Source organism: Haemaphysalis longicornis, unplaced genomic scaffold (assembly GCF_048455015.1).
Source record: "Haemaphysalis longicornis isolate Haplotype H1 unplaced genomic scaffold, Haemaphysalis longicornis Haplotype H1 scaffold_7, whole genome shotgun sequence".
In the NCBI taxonomy this organism is placed as follows: domain Eukaryota; kingdom Metazoa; phylum Arthropoda; class Arachnida; order Ixodida; family Ixodidae; genus Haemaphysalis; species Haemaphysalis longicornis.
This window is the reverse complement of record NW_027526422.1, coordinates 91,458,239-91,474,754: the sequence shown is the minus strand read 5'-3', so window position 1 is coordinate 91,474,754 and position 16,516 is coordinate 91,458,239. Positions and strand designations below refer to the sequence as shown.

The 16,516-nt window shown below is 45.5% G+C and overlaps 1 protein-coding gene across 3 annotated transcripts in view; it reads left to right on the top strand.

The window, feature by feature from the left end:
• LOC144146089 (ATP-dependent translocase ABCB1-like) overlaps positions 1-16,516 on the top strand; it is a 186,519-nt gene that overhangs the window by 70,825 nt on the left and 99,178 nt on the right. The window contains exon 1 of one of the 3 annotated variants that reach the window (XM_077678027.1): positions 1,872-2,388. The exons of the other annotated variants lie outside the window; for them this stretch is intronic. The gene's annotated coding sequence lies outside the window, so the exon portion shown is untranslated. Of the gene's footprint in view, positions 1-1,871; positions 2,389-16,516 lie in introns of those variants that run through there. 3 annotated transcript variants of the gene reach the window in all.

Sequence of the window (16,516 nt, the reverse complement as noted above, 5' to 3'; positions counted from 1 at the left end):
TAAAACATTCAGCTGTACCCATAATCGTCTAGAAATTCATCTTGCATGATAAACAAAATTTGGATGGAGTTTTTTTTGTGCATTTTACTAGAACGCCACATTTAATTCATTTAGATTTGTTTTAGTTTTGTTATTAAGGGGCGATATATAACCCCTCTTTGTCAGCTTTATCTGTTTTTTTTTTTTTAAGGTTGGACCCTAATGTTTTAACATTTCTATTAGTTCAACACTTCGCGTGCGGCAGTAGTATTTGTACCCCCAAGAACAAAATTTTACGGATCAGGAAAGCAGAAATTTTGGGTTATTTCTCGGCCGCACGGGAACCGGGGGTATTAAGTGCGGTATTTTCGCAATACGTCATCTCGAGTGCGTGCCACAGTTTGTGGGCTGCTACCTGAAGAGAAATAACCTAAAGTTGTGATTTTTTGTGCTCCGTAAATTTTCGCTCATGGCTGTACATCCCTTACGTTTAATTGACTCGCTCATGTCTTCAGTAATTCAAATTTATCCCCAAGGCAATTCGGAGTTACAATTATTGATCGAACATAAATGCTACCCAAAGGAACAGTTGTTCTTGAAACAACCACGATGAATTGTCAATGCCTGCCGAACGGCTGCGTTCGACAAACAACGGGACGTAAAAAATAAGTTGACAACTCATGGTTGCAAATCTGTATTATCGTACGGGAAAACTCTCCTTGAACAAGGCCGGCGCATTTCGATATTTTTCCCCACTACGATAACAACTTCATAACCTCCAGAGCGGGATCGCGGCCTCCTGGACTAAGGAGGTTGATCTCACGTCCAAGCCCTCAAACTTACGTTAATAAACGTCCATTACTACTACTATTCATAAACAGCGAACACAAGACAGTGTTACTCGTCGAAGTAAGTCGCATTGGAAATCAACAAACCGCAAGAAGGGCTCATATGCTCGGGTTAGTTCCAACTAGTGAAATGAAGCTCTGACCGACTTTTTCTCAACGGGACACAGATCACGCCATTCGACATTAGGCATATTAAGATCGCTCGCAAGTATAATTATTTACGATGAAAGAGCCGAAAGAGTTTTAAACAAACTAAGCCGAGTGATCACACTAGAAGCGCCAGAAGGGCTCGCCTGAGAAAACGTTGTTCGACGCCAGACGGACGGTCGGACGGACGGACGAACAGACAGACAGACAGGATGGTAGACAGACAGACAGACAGACAGACAGACAGACAGACAGACAGACAGACAGACAGACAGATAGACACAAATTTTCGCGTTAGGTAACTCAAGAAAGACCACCGTCTTCAAAGAAAACCGCGCTGAGGAGATGTTGTTGGTATACCTTTCGGCATGACTGAGCATTCAATATTTAGTTACAATCATTACATTCTTAAAGCTGCATTAAATATCGATCGATAAGCTTTCCAAACGCGCAAAAACGCGACATACGCTACTTTCATTGTTCCTCTTTCTAAAGTTCCAGGGGGCAAATATCGTCACATTTCGCAAGGGCCGAACCTACATGCTTATTGCTCCTTTCCCGCCTCAGTTTTGCAACATCCACAATTGTCCATAATTGTCCTTTGCGTCTCGTTGATACGTGGGCGCTTGAATTTTTATTTTCTGTAATACTCGCGCCGACATTTTTATGTCTTCTGACTACCGGTCGGGGCGACAGGTCTACAACAACAACAATGGAAAGTGTTTCTTCTGAACGCACGCCGCAGCATACAATTTCGAGCGCGAATTCGATGGATGGCGCTTTTAAAACTCGTCCTTCGTTTTCTGTTTCCCTCGATTTGCTCTCCGCCGTTGCACGGAGTGGCCTCATCCATCTTGCTGCTGTGTATAAACACGCGCGCACACAGAGCGCGCGTGTGAGTCAGAGCTGCGCTTTTGCGACGCAGCGTAACGACACGCACACGAGACTTCCTGGACGCATCGCATGGCGATTCATCCGGGCAGAACAGACCGCTGCTAAGTGGAGGGGGGCTGTACCCCCTCCTTCCTTCCAGCGGCCTCAAACAGAGGCCTGGACGTTGATACGAGACCCGCTTATCGGCTCGGATATCTTTCGTTGTGCGAGAAACGAACGGCGCCTACGTTCGGTGCACACTTGTACTGCCACTACAGCTGAGCCGGGTGTGCAGGGGGGCCGTGTGCCGGCGAAGCAGCGACAGCAACAGCGGCAACAACAAACGAGGCAGCGAGGATCTTGGCTCGCCACGCCACCTTTGATTCCTTTTTCTACGGCGACGGTGTCGGTGACCTGTGCAGTTCTGTGACTGGAAGCAACGTGCTAAGTGTTGGGGGTGTGTCCGGGGAAGAGGTGTACGGTTGCGTCACTCTCCCACCGGCGTGACATATCCGCGAGAGCCCCGACTTGTGGAGGAAAGGTACGCAGTCGTAGCGCAACGATGCTGGCGGGCGGTGCTGCATACTTTGTACGGTCGTTGTGCGGTCTTCATCAATACTCGTTGCCATGCGTTCGAGTTGGTTGGCTGCCACCAATACATCTGGTCACGTATTTTCATTGGCGACTAGATAACTGAAATGCAGCAAGAGAAATTGGGAGAGGGAAGGGATGTTTATTAGTTTCGAATGCATGGACTATATAACTGTTTTCTTCGCTATCGACCAGTCGAAGACGATTTGTACGACGCGTCTCAGAACCCCGCCCCCACTACTCCTCGTATACTTTTTCGTGTAGAATCAGGATGAGGCGAGTCTTAGCGCTGTTTCAACATAGATTGTAGTTTTCACTTTGTGTTACACATTTCCATCACTGAGAAGCAAAGTTCAGATACCGAATTTTTGCGCGTATAGCCCGTCCCTGCATATGTAACCCGCACCCCCACTTTCCGTCGACGAATAAAAAGAATGTATCCGCGCGTATTGCCCGCGTATTGTATACATAAAAGGATGGACCAAAGCTACTACTCAAGCAACATTACACATTTGTTTATTTAAAAGAACTTACCTAGCTGATGACTACGTAACTAGATGACTTGCCGCCTACATTTTTTGACGTTGGTATATTGCCAAGCTGTGAGTGCAAAGTAAGCACTGTCAATGGGATAACAGTGGCTTAGCCGTTTTTACTGCTGTAGGGGCATCATGGCCCAACGCGCATTGCGGTGAAGCTGCACCAAAGGAGACACCTCGCATATAGCCCGCGCCTCTACTTCACCCCTGAAATTTTCGCATTTTCGGCGCGGGTTATACGCGTGAAAATACGGTACATACCCTTTATAAACTTTCGCGAGCATGAGCAAACGATTTCTGCAGTCGCTGTGGCGCTTCAATTACCCTGTACTCTCCGAGCAGCAATCCGGCAAGCGTGACTCATGTATATTTCTACGGCGAGGAAAGCACTCTGACTGTCCCAACACTATCGGCGGCGGTGAGTGTGAGACTGATAATCGAAGAGCTTCACTTTCTTCGCAGTTTTTTTTTTTCTGCGCACACATGGAACAGGTCACAACGGCGATGTGTCCCAGCGGTTTTTGTTTTATTTAAAACGTGTATAGACTCGGCACAAATACATGACAGTAAACGCACGGGCAGATGTGAACAATATCGTTCAATACAACAGCTACTGGAAAATTCCCGACCGCGATACGCGACGAAAGAGAACAGTTCGACGTCAACAACATCCCCGCTCTTCGGCAGCTGCAACGCTTCCTTCGAATCCGTGTTCGCCGCAGCGAGTCGGCGATGAAACTGCGCGGTCGTCCGCGCGGGAGGTTGTAAATTTGATTTCTGGTGACGGCGAAGGAGCATGCGTCGCCGAGTGGAATCGAAATGCAGAAATGATACTCGTAGGCGGTAAATTTCAATGCGAGTTATTTAAAGACGTGCTCGGCTAGTCTAAATCTGTCGAGGTCCGGTGGTTGTTTTCGAGTATAGGGCGTTGTACGATAGCAGGGATTACACATACTCTGAAACAGGGACACCGACGAAAGCAAGAAACGGACAAGATAAGAACGAACTTCCAAGATTTTTTTTTTGTGTCAACATTAGCCGACACGCCGTATATACGACGTGATCAAATCCATACCATATTTTAAATAGGGGAAGCACTCAACCCAGCAAGTATGCCACCGAGATGAAAGGAACGTGCATGTTGCGGAAGCCAACGCCAAACTCGCAGTCAGTTGAGGCGTTTTTTGTTTTTTCAAATGAGCCAGATCCATCTAACGCGAATTTGAGAAACAAGCAGAAGTTTGTTACCGGACCTAAATGCAACGCCATCAATACGATATATATATGATATATTTTGTGTGTCAGCTAGGAGAAGTCTATGGCCACAAGATTTAAAAATTATGCCGTGACTTTGAGCAATATTTGGGTGATAAGTTTGAATTTGGCTCATATTGAACTCAAACACGGAAGTTGATACGGCATTCTTGGGAAAACTTATTTAAATTTTCTATCAAGCATGGTGCGATTAATTTTTCGTGGAAAAGGCTATAAAAGTATGCAACAGGGCTTCAAGAACCCTAGAACCATACCAGGAGAGCAGGTGAGCCCTCTTGGCACCATTAGCAGCTCTTTTCGAATTTTTCCCTGGGATAATTTTCTTGGGCGCGCCTGAAGGCACTCGTGAAGTAAGCAAGCTCTTCATTGCTTTCTCACGAATTTCCAAAACGCTTCACAAGAAGGCTGCTCATGTCTTATTCTTCACCCTAATGTCTTATTCTTCATGTCTTATTCTTCACCCTAAGGGTCGGGGTGGGGGGGGATTTGCCAGTGCTTGTAAGCGGCGGCTATGGTAAATATGGAAGTAAAAAAAATTAATTAACGTAACTATACTTATTTCGTAAGGATGGGTGAGACGAAATGAAATCATTGTTTGACATCTCTCAGTTCCATTTCGTTCTATTTTTCTTCCGTTCACTTTGCCATTGACATCTGGGGTCAGATATTCCGCCGATCTCCTAATTGCCGTCTGAGTTCATAATAAGCCAGCGCAGAAAAGCAAAAAAGAAAAAAAAAAACCTCCGGAAACACCCACAAAACAATCTAAACGGCCAAGACAAAAGCAAACTCCCATTGGGCAAATGGATTTGGCTCATTTTGATCCGTGAAATCGCAGGATCTAGCTCATTTTCGATACGAACTACGATCTGCGTACACGTTTTCAGGGCGTTATCTTAACCATTTTCTTGCCACGTTTTTTTTAGGGGAAAGTTGCCGAGTTTTTCTTGTGAGTGCAGTGTTATCCGACTAAGTTTCGGTTTCTGGATCTGGCTCATTTCGGGGAAATAAAAAAAACGCCTCAAATACAAGAACCATTAAGGTACTACGATCGAGCGCTTGACAAGGAACTTCACGTGCCTTACGTGTTTCCGATATGCCCGGCGGGATTTGTTATCTTTGTAACTGATAAGTACGGCCGAGTCAGAGAAATGCAACTGCTAATCTCCGCTCGCGCTATACCTCTTTTACCTCATCCGTGTTGTAACCCACTCTGTGTAATCTGCGATGGACCTGAACGAAAACCAGCGCAACGGGCTGGATACAGTGGTAGTTTGTTTTTCGCTTTCTTTTTTTTCTTCTACATGCATGTATACCAGCTAGCCCAAGTAGAACCAATTAATGTATTAGCCGTCATACCTTGTTGGAGAAAGGTAGAACCCGCAATTGGAGGTCGTCCAGTGAATATTGGGGAAAACTTCTTGCTGGGTTAGTTGGTGAATAGTTGCCATGCTTTGAAGAGACAAGCGCCTGTCTCGTCTACTCTGTTTCTTCGTCCGTGTCTTTTGCTGCGCTTCAAATCATGGCACTATTGGGGGGCGGTTTTTATTTTGTTACATGAAAAGCTCGCGGTTGATGCCTGGTCATCGATACAATGAATGTAACCGCATTTAATTCAAGCACCGTATGAGTTGAAATCGGCTCTTCCTTGCTTTGAAATTGCTTTGTATTCCGTCACTGAAGTTTTATTCGTCGCCAAATAATGTCAAGAGCATTAATGTCGCACGATTAATCAGTATTAATTACTGACCATAATCAAGTGGTACAAATTAGTATAAACAGCTATTTACTTGTTATCTAGAACTTGGCTGAAGGTGACCAACCACCTTGAGCTCCGTCAACCATGATCAAGCTCCGGATGACGTCATTTCCGATTATGAAGTCAAAAATGCACAACGGTGAACGCGTGCTTACCTCTGTTACCGTTATCAGCGCTAAACGTGCCAATCAATCATAGCACAAAATATTTCTTTCAAATCCGGGAAAGAAGTGACTTTTGGCCTGGTCATCGCAGCATGGCGACTACCGCGATTGTGACTGCGTACAGTCTTTGTCAAAATTTTCTAGGTGAATCCGGAAATGCGCAGGCCTCAAAAAATTAAATGTACAAGCTTACGCCCTGAGCGAGGCTGCAACTTTTTTTTTTTTTTTTAAGTGCGAATGCACTTTATAAGCGACCCCAAACCATCCACCGCCGGCGGCGGCGGCGGCGGCGTCGGCGGCGTCCGCAGTGCTCCTCTATATTTAAAAAAGAAACAGCATCCGGCGCCAGGTTTCGATACGAGGACTTTGCGGCCGCAGCGCGACGCGCTACCGACTAAGCCACGGAAGCCACTTTTTTTTTTTTTTCTTTACTGCATGGAAAACTACCCTTAATACAGCCTACAAAAGTTATGAGTCATCCAAGAAGATGCATATTACAGCAGCTAAAATTAGCCGTTCGTTAAAACTCTGGCAGGCAGACGCACGCGTCCAACAGATGCAGCCATTCTGGTGGGTCACTTTGCGCCGCATAAATGCTCCGCACCAACGCAGTTTGCTCCCGAAAAATGGACTTCGTTGTGCGAGGGGGTTCCGCGTGCCTGTCCGTCATGCGGCACTTCCACAAGCTATACAATCCGATCACAACAAATATATCATAGGGCACTCCAGTAACATCTCTAAAAGGCAAGAACCGAATTGTATAAGGGGTAATGTCTATGTCCTTTTTAAGAGTTCGTTGCAACACATCCCAGAAAAACACCGCATCCCGGCACAAAACAAAACAATGATCAATGGTTTCAGGTTGATTGCATAAACGGCAATTGTCAGACCAAGGAATAGACATTCCTTTCTCGCGCAACCATGTTTTCACTGGTAGTGTTGCTGTATGCAGCTTAAAGAAAAACGTTTTTGCATTTGAAGGAAGACACATACGTGTGACCCGCTTCAAAACACTGTCCTTATGGTGACCAATGTAAGGCTGGAGATGAACCGGCACTGGGAACAGACTCTCTAATAAAGTGTTCGTCAAAGCCTTCCTGGAAAGGGTAAACAGATATTGCAGGGAAAACCTCGCAGTAAGGAAATTGAAGGTGTCGACCACCTCCTTTAAAAACCCCCATGGCGGCTTCGTACTGACTTCACCAGTGGAGACAAGCAAAAACGGTAAATGAAAACTTATGCGCTGTTGAATAACGTTGAGCAGAAGTGGATGATGCGTCACCTTATAGAAGAAAAACCGAGATACAAGCTGGTGTACAAACAAATGTATCAGCCCAGCACCCCCAGACACTAATGGAAGAAACAAATTGTCCCTACGCATAGGTTCCCATTGGGACCCCCACACAAATGTCGCAAAAACTCTTAGAACGCGCACAGTGGAGTACTTGCAGCACATAAACAAGCTTTGCGACAAGGAAGACATTACAAACGTGCGCACGCGCAAACACAGAAAGTTCTCGCCCCATCCATGCCTGAGAGGCTCGCTTGACTTTTTGGAGTGCCAATGACCAATGAGGCCCGGTGTTTCGTATTTGGTGCAAGGGTACACCTAAGTATTGAAGTGCGTCCTTATCCCAAGTAATGCCACCAAATAAGGACGGTTTGGCACCCCATTCACCAAACCAAAATCCCTTTGTTTTTTCCATATTCACAGCTGCTCCAGACGCGTCACAAAACTGCCTGGTGAGATTAAGGGCTTCTTGAACGCTTTTTTTATCAGAACAAAAATAGGCAATGTCATCCGCGTAAGCAAGGACCTTAACCTCACAGGATAGCGATGAAAAGCCCCGTACTCTTTCACTCTGCTGAATACTAAGACACAGAGGTTCGAGATATAAGGCAAACAACAAGGGTGAAAGGGGGCAGCCCTGTCTAACAGACGACTTAATCGAAACTGGCTTAGACAGAACGCGGTTGACGACCAGTTGTGTGGTGCACTGTTTGTAACAAAGCTGAATGCCTTTTAACAACACATCCCCTAAATTTACCGCTGCCAATAGTGCGAATAGAAAATCATGAGAAACGCGATCAAATGCCCTTGAAAGGTCAATTTGGATAAGGGCCACCTGCTCTGCCGAATCAGACACACACTCCAATATTGAACGGGCAACATGTATGTTTGTTTGAATGCTCCTACCTCTAATACCGCAAGTTTGGTGAGGTCCTACTAAACTAGTGATGACAAGTTGAAGGCGCCTAGATAAAATTTTTGCGAAAATTTTGTAATCTACATTGCAGAGAGATATTGGCCGATAGCCGTCAACCGATTTCAGCTTTTGTTCATCTTGCGTTTTCGGAATTAAAACTGTGTGTCCTAAATAAAAGGTTGGCGGCAAAACATCATGGTCGTATGCTGCTGTGAATATGTCTAACAGAACGGGAGCAAGGATAGCAGAGAACTTTTGATAAAACTCTCCGCTCAAACCATCGGGCCCCGGGGTCTTGTTTGTCTTGAGGTCAGAGATGGCAGCCTTAACTTCTGCGAGTGTAATAGGCCCAGAAACCAGAGCGCACTCATCGTCTGTCAGCTTTGGCAGTAAATCAACGAGAGAACTAAATTCTTGCCCCCGAGCTAATAGACTTGACCCCGCAAATAGCGTGCTGTAGTGGTCATGGAAAGCACTAGCAATTCCAGCTGCTTCAGTGTACTTAATACCGTTATGTTGAATTTCGATTACCTCCTTCGCAAGTGCTGACTCCCGGAAGCCACGCTGATATCAGTGTGAGTAACGCGCCTTATATCTTTAACGCATTCAAACTACGTCGTCAGCGGCGTGCGTTGGCGACTCAGCGGCGTTATAGCGGCTTGATAACTGCGTGGTGTACACGTGATACTACAAACCCGATGGAAGAGATGGAAGAGAAGGCGGCGAGGCGGTGGGCTGCGGGGGCCGAGCGCAAGCGCCGCAAGCGGGCCGACAACCGTGCATTCGCACTTTCACATTCTCCCCCTCGGGGAAATGCGGGGGAATTTTTGCCGGTACTCTAGATAAAACACCTTTCTTTCTTGCTGTCATAAAATATTTTTGTCACATTTAAAGCTAAAGCTTATTTTTTTTATTCCTTGTGGTTGAGGAGGCTTAGGATTGGCCTAGAAAATTTTGACGAAGGGTTCACCTATGCCGAGATCTCGGCCCAGCTCACTCCCTGCGTGAAATATGACAATATCACAAAATCAAGGCGAGGAAGCGAAGATGCATTCAGTTTCTTCTACTGGTGCCACTTTCCTCAAGCCTCACGCCAAGGAAAAGGCGAAAATACAATTGATAATTTGCACAGTTGATTTTCCTCCCAAATAATTTCGTAAGGGCACAGAATGTGAGATTAAATGGTCCATAAAGAGGAAATAATACTTCCGTTTTATTCCAAACATCGCCAAGTCGGAACGATGGTTATGCAAACGTTAATGCGGACTTAGAACATTTACGCTACGTATTGAGAAAACCAGTACGAAAGAGAAGTGCACGATCACCAAGCCATTTTCTCCACCGAACTTATCGCATGACATCACCGGGATTAGGATATGTGATGGGCGGCCGTCGAAAAAGGCTACCACTCGTCATAGCTTGCACACATGACATCACCACAGCCCTTGCTTGCGAACCCCTTCCAGCTTTTTCAGGGCCCCCGAAGATAAGAGCATCAGATAAGCGCGCAGCTTTTCCCCACGCTTGTGGTTCGCAAACGCGGCAGTTACGTTGACGTCACTGCAAGCCACATATAAACATTGTTGTGCAACAGAAGCCGTGCCTGGGGATCCGTTTGCTCTCACCGCGTGCATGATAGCGTGTAGTAAACACACCGTGGGCATGCTCGGTTCGTCTGCACTGAATAGTCCAAGGGCAGCCCTAGTGCAACTTTCGTACCGAAGGGATTTCGAAATGCGGAAGAGCGCTGGGGAACACGCGTTTTGCATTATGTATACGTCGTCTTTTTTTTTTTTTTTCTGTATAACTCTTTATTTTCACGAAGAAAGACAAAGGGTACGGGGACAAACGGTACCTGACTGGGTCCCCGTTCCCTGATAGTAAACAATTGATAGCAGAGTTACTGGATATAGACAGTTGCGAAACTCCCCATAGGCCCCATGTATCGAAAGCCGGTCTTCGGCTGCCCCCCTGCGCCGGGGCAAGCACGGGGCAAGTTGACTAGCCTGTCGTCTGTCGGCAGGAAGTTGAAGCAGTACTCAAGTGCTTGCGGCAGCTGCGGTAAGTCATAAAAAGAAAAGCCGCAAAAACACAAGTAAATTTTACGTAATTATTGTGTTTTAATTTAAAAAGCAATCTTTATTTTACAGAAGAATTTTGAATAATAATAGTTAAGCAAAGTTCCGTTTTTATCTCGTAGATGCCGCGCGCGTCGACTTGCCCCTCAGCTTCCACGGAGTGGGGGGGCTAGCGCCGCCCGGATTCTGAAGCGGAGTTTCGCAACTGTCTATATTGAGTAACTCTGATTGATAGCGCGTAAGCGCGTGATAAACAACTGATGATGATGATGATGATGTGTTTGGTACGTGCAATAAACAATTGTTTGCGCGCTTCAGGGTGACAGCTGTTTTCTCTTTTTGGCAGTTCGTTTTCGTTCTCGTGTTACCCAGCGCTCCTCTCTACTTCAAAATGTCCAAGCACAAACTAGCCCACTTTTAAGCTTAGCTGATCGCCATGGGGCCATGTATCAAAACGTGACCACAAATTTTGCCCTGCATGTTTTGGCGGGGATGTTGTAATTATTACATTACTAGGGGCGATACCTGGCGATGATGCCCAGGTGGGCCATTGTACCAATTACACGAATGGGTACAATTGTTGAGCTATCTCTTACTTGTAATAATTAGGTAGTTCACCATGGAGTTGTACACGATTAGGAACTCCTGCCTGTTTTCAAGACATGGGCTCCTCCCGGAGGCGTGTGGTTATAGGAAACGGCTGGAACTCGTGCTTTATACGAACTATCCCGAAACCCTACGAAAAGGATGTAATTCTCGGGGATTAGGCGTAATTAGGCGTAACCGACGGCCGTGAACTGGTGTGCGCGGGTGCCTGTTACAACGGAAGCGCGCTTTCCGGGATTGATATGCAGCCCAATGCTACTCTTCTCTCTTCTTGCTCTTTTTCTTGGCGGCCCGTCCCTAGGCGCTTTTCTTATCGGCGCGTGTTCTGCAGTCATAAACGGCCGTACATGCTCAGAAGGCCAAGCATCTCGTTTATTAAAGGAATGCAGTGGGTGATATACAGGGTGTCCCAGCTATCATGCACCAAGATTTAAAAAAAGGGAAATTGCGTAACTCGAAGAAAACCTAGTGCATAATGTTTGCAGTACTGTGAAGAAGCGGAGAGTAATTTTTCCGTTAATGAGACTTAATTAATTAATTGTAATTAATTATCTAACTCGAGAAATACTGTCCTAATCACTAAAGTGTCAATGAGGCACTTGTAGGTAACCACGAGGGGCATCTAACTGCGCTATTTTCAGCGACGAACTAATTGCGTACTCATTTATTCTGACTGATAAAGGAAACCCGCGAAATATGAAAAATACCACGTGATGACGCTTACGCGCGCATTGTAAAGCAGCGTCCCCAAACAAAGCTGATTGAAAGCAACTGCTTCGCGTGTTACCCGCCCTAAGAGACAGCGCATCACCTTGATAATAGCATGCATGGAAGGAGCAGCAGCAGCAAGATTCGCGGGACGCGTGTGCAGATAAGGAACAAACTCGATCGCGATTTCTTCTTTCTTTCTTTTGTCTATTTTATTCTGGCTAACTCAGAGGCAACCTGTTTGAGGGCGTTGCTTTACGGTGCGCGCGTAAGCGTCATCACGTGGTATTTTTCATATTTCGCGGGTTTCCTTTATCAGTCCGAATAAATGAGTACGCAATTAGTTCGTTGGTGAAAATAGCGCAGTTAGATGCCCCTCGTGGTTACCTACAAGTTCCTCATTGACACTTTAGTGATTAGGACAGTATTTCTCGAGTTAGATAATTAATTACAATTAATTAATTAAGTCTCATTAACGGAAAAATTACTGTCCGCTTCTTCACAGTACTGCAAACGTTATGCACTAGGTTTTCTTCGAGTTATGCAATTTCCCTTTTTTTAAATCTTGGTGCATGATAGCTGGGACACCCTGTAGAGTAAAACTCGGCTCATTTACGCATTGAGATTGAAAAGTGGAAGGAGATGTGAAAGGACAACTACAGCGCTAAGTTGGGCGTGTTGGTTATTAACAGAGGAATTCATCGTACTAGCGAACATTACCACAGGGACGAAGCTATAAAGAGGAGACGAAACACACGCTAGAACTTCAACACAGTTTATGCCACAGAAACACGAAAAACGCCTATGTGTACATGATACGTGGAAAGGGTGATCATAAAAACAGCGAAAAACAAACAAAACCGTATCTCAGACGTCGCCTTTGCTCATATCACAAGGCGTAAACTATAAACCTACACGTGTGTACAGCAAAGATGAAGATGAAAAAAAAAATAGAGGAATTAATACCCAAACTAAATCCCATGCTGACAAGCGCACACAATATTACTTATATGAAAGTAAGCATACGATGCGGCAGGGCATTACTTATATGAGAGTAAGCATACAATGAGGCAGGGCATTGTTGTAAAGCATACGTAAACAAGGCTGCACGAAAAGGTATGTTAAAATATATTAAATATTGCGCTGTCCCCTTAAGGGTTTCGTATCAATTGTTTTGCGCCAAATCACCAAGAATGCATAACCACCACGAGAAATATCATGTAAACGGCAGTGTTTTCTTTTTGTTTTGTTTTTTATTTTTATTTACCGGGGAGAGATGGAATTGCGTATGGGGTACGTTTATATATTTCTGAGGTGTACGCGGAAAGATCGCGCAGAACACACCGCTACTACGCAGCCCCAAACAGTGATCGGCCATTTCCCTTTGACTGCTCAACCGACTGTTCACCGGCTATGGAGGGAAACACCGCTTGGAGCGTAGTCGCATTTTTTCAGGAAGCGTCAATATAAGCAGTTTAAAGAACAGGTAGTATTTCGCGGCATTTATCATGTGCTTCATTCACCACGCGATAAAACCAGGGTGTTGAACCGGAACTGAAGTCGAACACGAAACCGAATCGCTATTGTTGGCCTTATTTAGACCTGAACCATTATTTCTTTAGCACACTGAGCCCTAAGCAGGACTGAACAAAAACAAAAGCATGACGGTAACCTTTTCACGACGGAAGGGTTGGGGCATGCACTGTTCAAAAAGCACAATCAATGCCACTCGGTGGTTCCTTTCGTATGAACACCATCAATCCCTTCACACGTCGCAAATCCCCCCTTCCTTTTGGCCAATAATAATAGGGAGTGTCTAGTGTTCCTTCCAGACGGAACGCTAAGCAGTGCCAAAGTTCCGTCCAGACGGAACTCAACCAGCTGATTAAACGCCATTTCTTGCCCTGGGATTTGGTGTAGCGGTTGCGCTGCTGCCTATGGACGTTGTAGACGCGGGTTCTAGGCTCCCCTGGTTCTTCATTTTTGTGTGTGTGGCCGTGGCTAGCGTTTTGCAATAGCTATACTTTACGCCCGCTTCACAATATTTCAGCAAGAGCAGTCGGTGTTGATTTTTACTCAACCGGCCGAACCGCTACCACTCGCTGTAGCCAAGGCCGACGTAGCCATCGGTAGAGTTACGTCCGACCACATATTATTGACAGTGATTAGTATAATTAACAGTGACTCTGGCTAGTCAGTGAGCGGAAGCGGTGTTTGGCCGGTTGGGTAAAAATCAAGACTGACTGCTCTCGCTGAAATATTGCGAAGCGGGAGTGGGGTGGCGGCTTGGCGCTCCGTCAGGATTGAGCTAGAGTTAGTCCGATTATCTGTAATCATTAATAATTATTAATAATTAACAGTGATTCTGGCTAGTCAGTGAGCGGAAGCGGTTTGGCCGGTTGGGTAAAAATCAAGAGAGACTGCTCTCAACGCGAGTTTTGCTTCCTCTAGACGGAACTTTAGTGACAGTTGCCGTTCCGTCTGTACGGAACTCTACACTTTTCCCTTCTCGTTACGGAACTTTAGCGCTTGTTATCGTTCCGTCTGGCCGGAACGCTAGACACAGCCATAATCATAATATAAACGCTCTATTCGTCGTCGCAGCATGCGAGAAGGAGGTGCCGCTGGTGTCGCTGCAAGACAAATATCGCACTCTATGCAGGCGGTACGCGACACGGATTGTAGGCGGACCAGTTGGTACATAACTGAGTCACAAACAGCGCAGGAACAGGACGATGGGAGGATCACACAAACACGACGACGCTAACTTACAACTGATGTTTATTGTCGCCAACAGGCAATAAATATGAAAAGACAGAAAACACGTGACGTACTAATCTAGGAATGACAAATGCAAAAACAACAATAAAAGTAAAAAAATTAAAACTAAAAAACTAATATGGCACAGCAATCTGCACTATTGTTAAATCTGCAGCAGCCAGCACAGTTTATATCAGATACCAAGGCGTTGGACTGGGCTAGTTGGTACATGTCTGAATGAAATAAAAACCAGCGGAAAACACAGGACATAGAAGAAAACGACGGGACAAGCTGGCTTAGATCAGAGCGCCCTCACAATCTCTCCTAGCTACCAAGATAGTCAATTTATTTCCCAGTAAGGGTGACGGAGGGTGAGCTGATGCAACCCTGCGGCCGGGTGTGAATTTCCCAGACTTCTCTGACCTTCCGCCGCAGCTTGTCCTGATACCTGGCTACCACATGGCACTGCTCAAACGAAGGCGAGCAACTTGGGCAATTTGCAACGTGCGCAGCGAGCCTGCTCCCTGTTGCGTTTCTTACATCGCGCGTGTGCTCCCGAAGGGGATCATTTTTACTTTTATTATTGTTTTTGTATTTGTCATCCCTAGATTAGTATGTCACGTGTTTTCTGTCTTTTCATATTTACTGCCTGTTCGCGACAATAAACACCAGTTGTTAGTCAGCGCCGTGTTTGTGTGATCCTCCTATCGTCCCGTTCCTGTGCTGTTTGTGACTCAGGTATGCGACACATTGGCTTCGCCCTTTCCCGGCATATACGTATCACTCCAACCAATCCGGCGCCGGAGCAAGCAGACCACAACTTGCTCTAGGCCAGCAGCCCGTGCGCATCGGCGAGGGCTTATGGACCCTAAATGTGATTGATTGATTGATTGATTGATTGATTGATTGATTGATTGATTGATTGATTGATTGATTGATTGATTGATTGATTGATTGATTGATTGATTGATTGATTGATTGATTGATTGATTGATTGATTGATTGATTGATTGATTGATTGATTGATTGATTGATTGATTGATTGATTGATTGATTGATTGATTGATTGATTGATTGATTGATTGATTGATTGATTGATTGATTGATTGATTGATTGATTGATTGATTGATTGATTGATTGATTGATTGATTGATTGATTGATTGATTGATTGATTGATTGATTGATTGATTGATTGATTGATTGATTGATTGATTGATTGATTGATTGATTGATTGATTGATTGATTGATTGATTGATTGATTGATTGATTGATTGATTGATTGTAGGGTTTAACGCGCCGACGCAACGCAGGCGATGAGGCGCGCCGTAGTGGGGGCTACGGATTAATTTTGACCACGTGGGGATCTTTAACGTGCGCCGAAATCTCGTACACACGGGCGTTTTTGCCTTTCGCCTCCATCAGAAAAGCGGCCCAGAATCGAACCCGTGACCTCGTGCTCAGCAGCGCAACGCCTTAGCCACTCAGCCACCGCGGCTAGTGACCCTAAATGTGTCCACTTGTTGCATTTCATAATGGCTTCAATAAAAGGTCACTGGAAAGAGTACATGCTGAAGCAGTGTGTTTCCGAGGGAAATTTAAAGGAAAAGACCGTGCTCGTGGTTTCAAAAAACGAAGACGCGGGCTGACCGAACACGAATAATTTCTGGTTTCCTTCGCTGCTTTCGACCATGGCGCATGCACAAAACCAAAACGTTGGTTCTGCTCTAGACATTCCTTCCTTTGTCTGACCTCTCCCATAACTAACTAGACACGCCACCACTGCGGAGGTGGTCGGTCCCGTGGCGCCTAATGTAATCATCGGCTTTTCAGGACGCGCAGAGCGGAAAAATTTGCGTTTGCCAACGAAGCCAAATACCCATAAATCAGTGTGTCGAACCGAACAAAATACCGGTTCGGTTACGGTTCTGGTTTAGGCGAAATCATTTCGTTCAGGTTCAGTTCCGGTTCGACAAAATCAC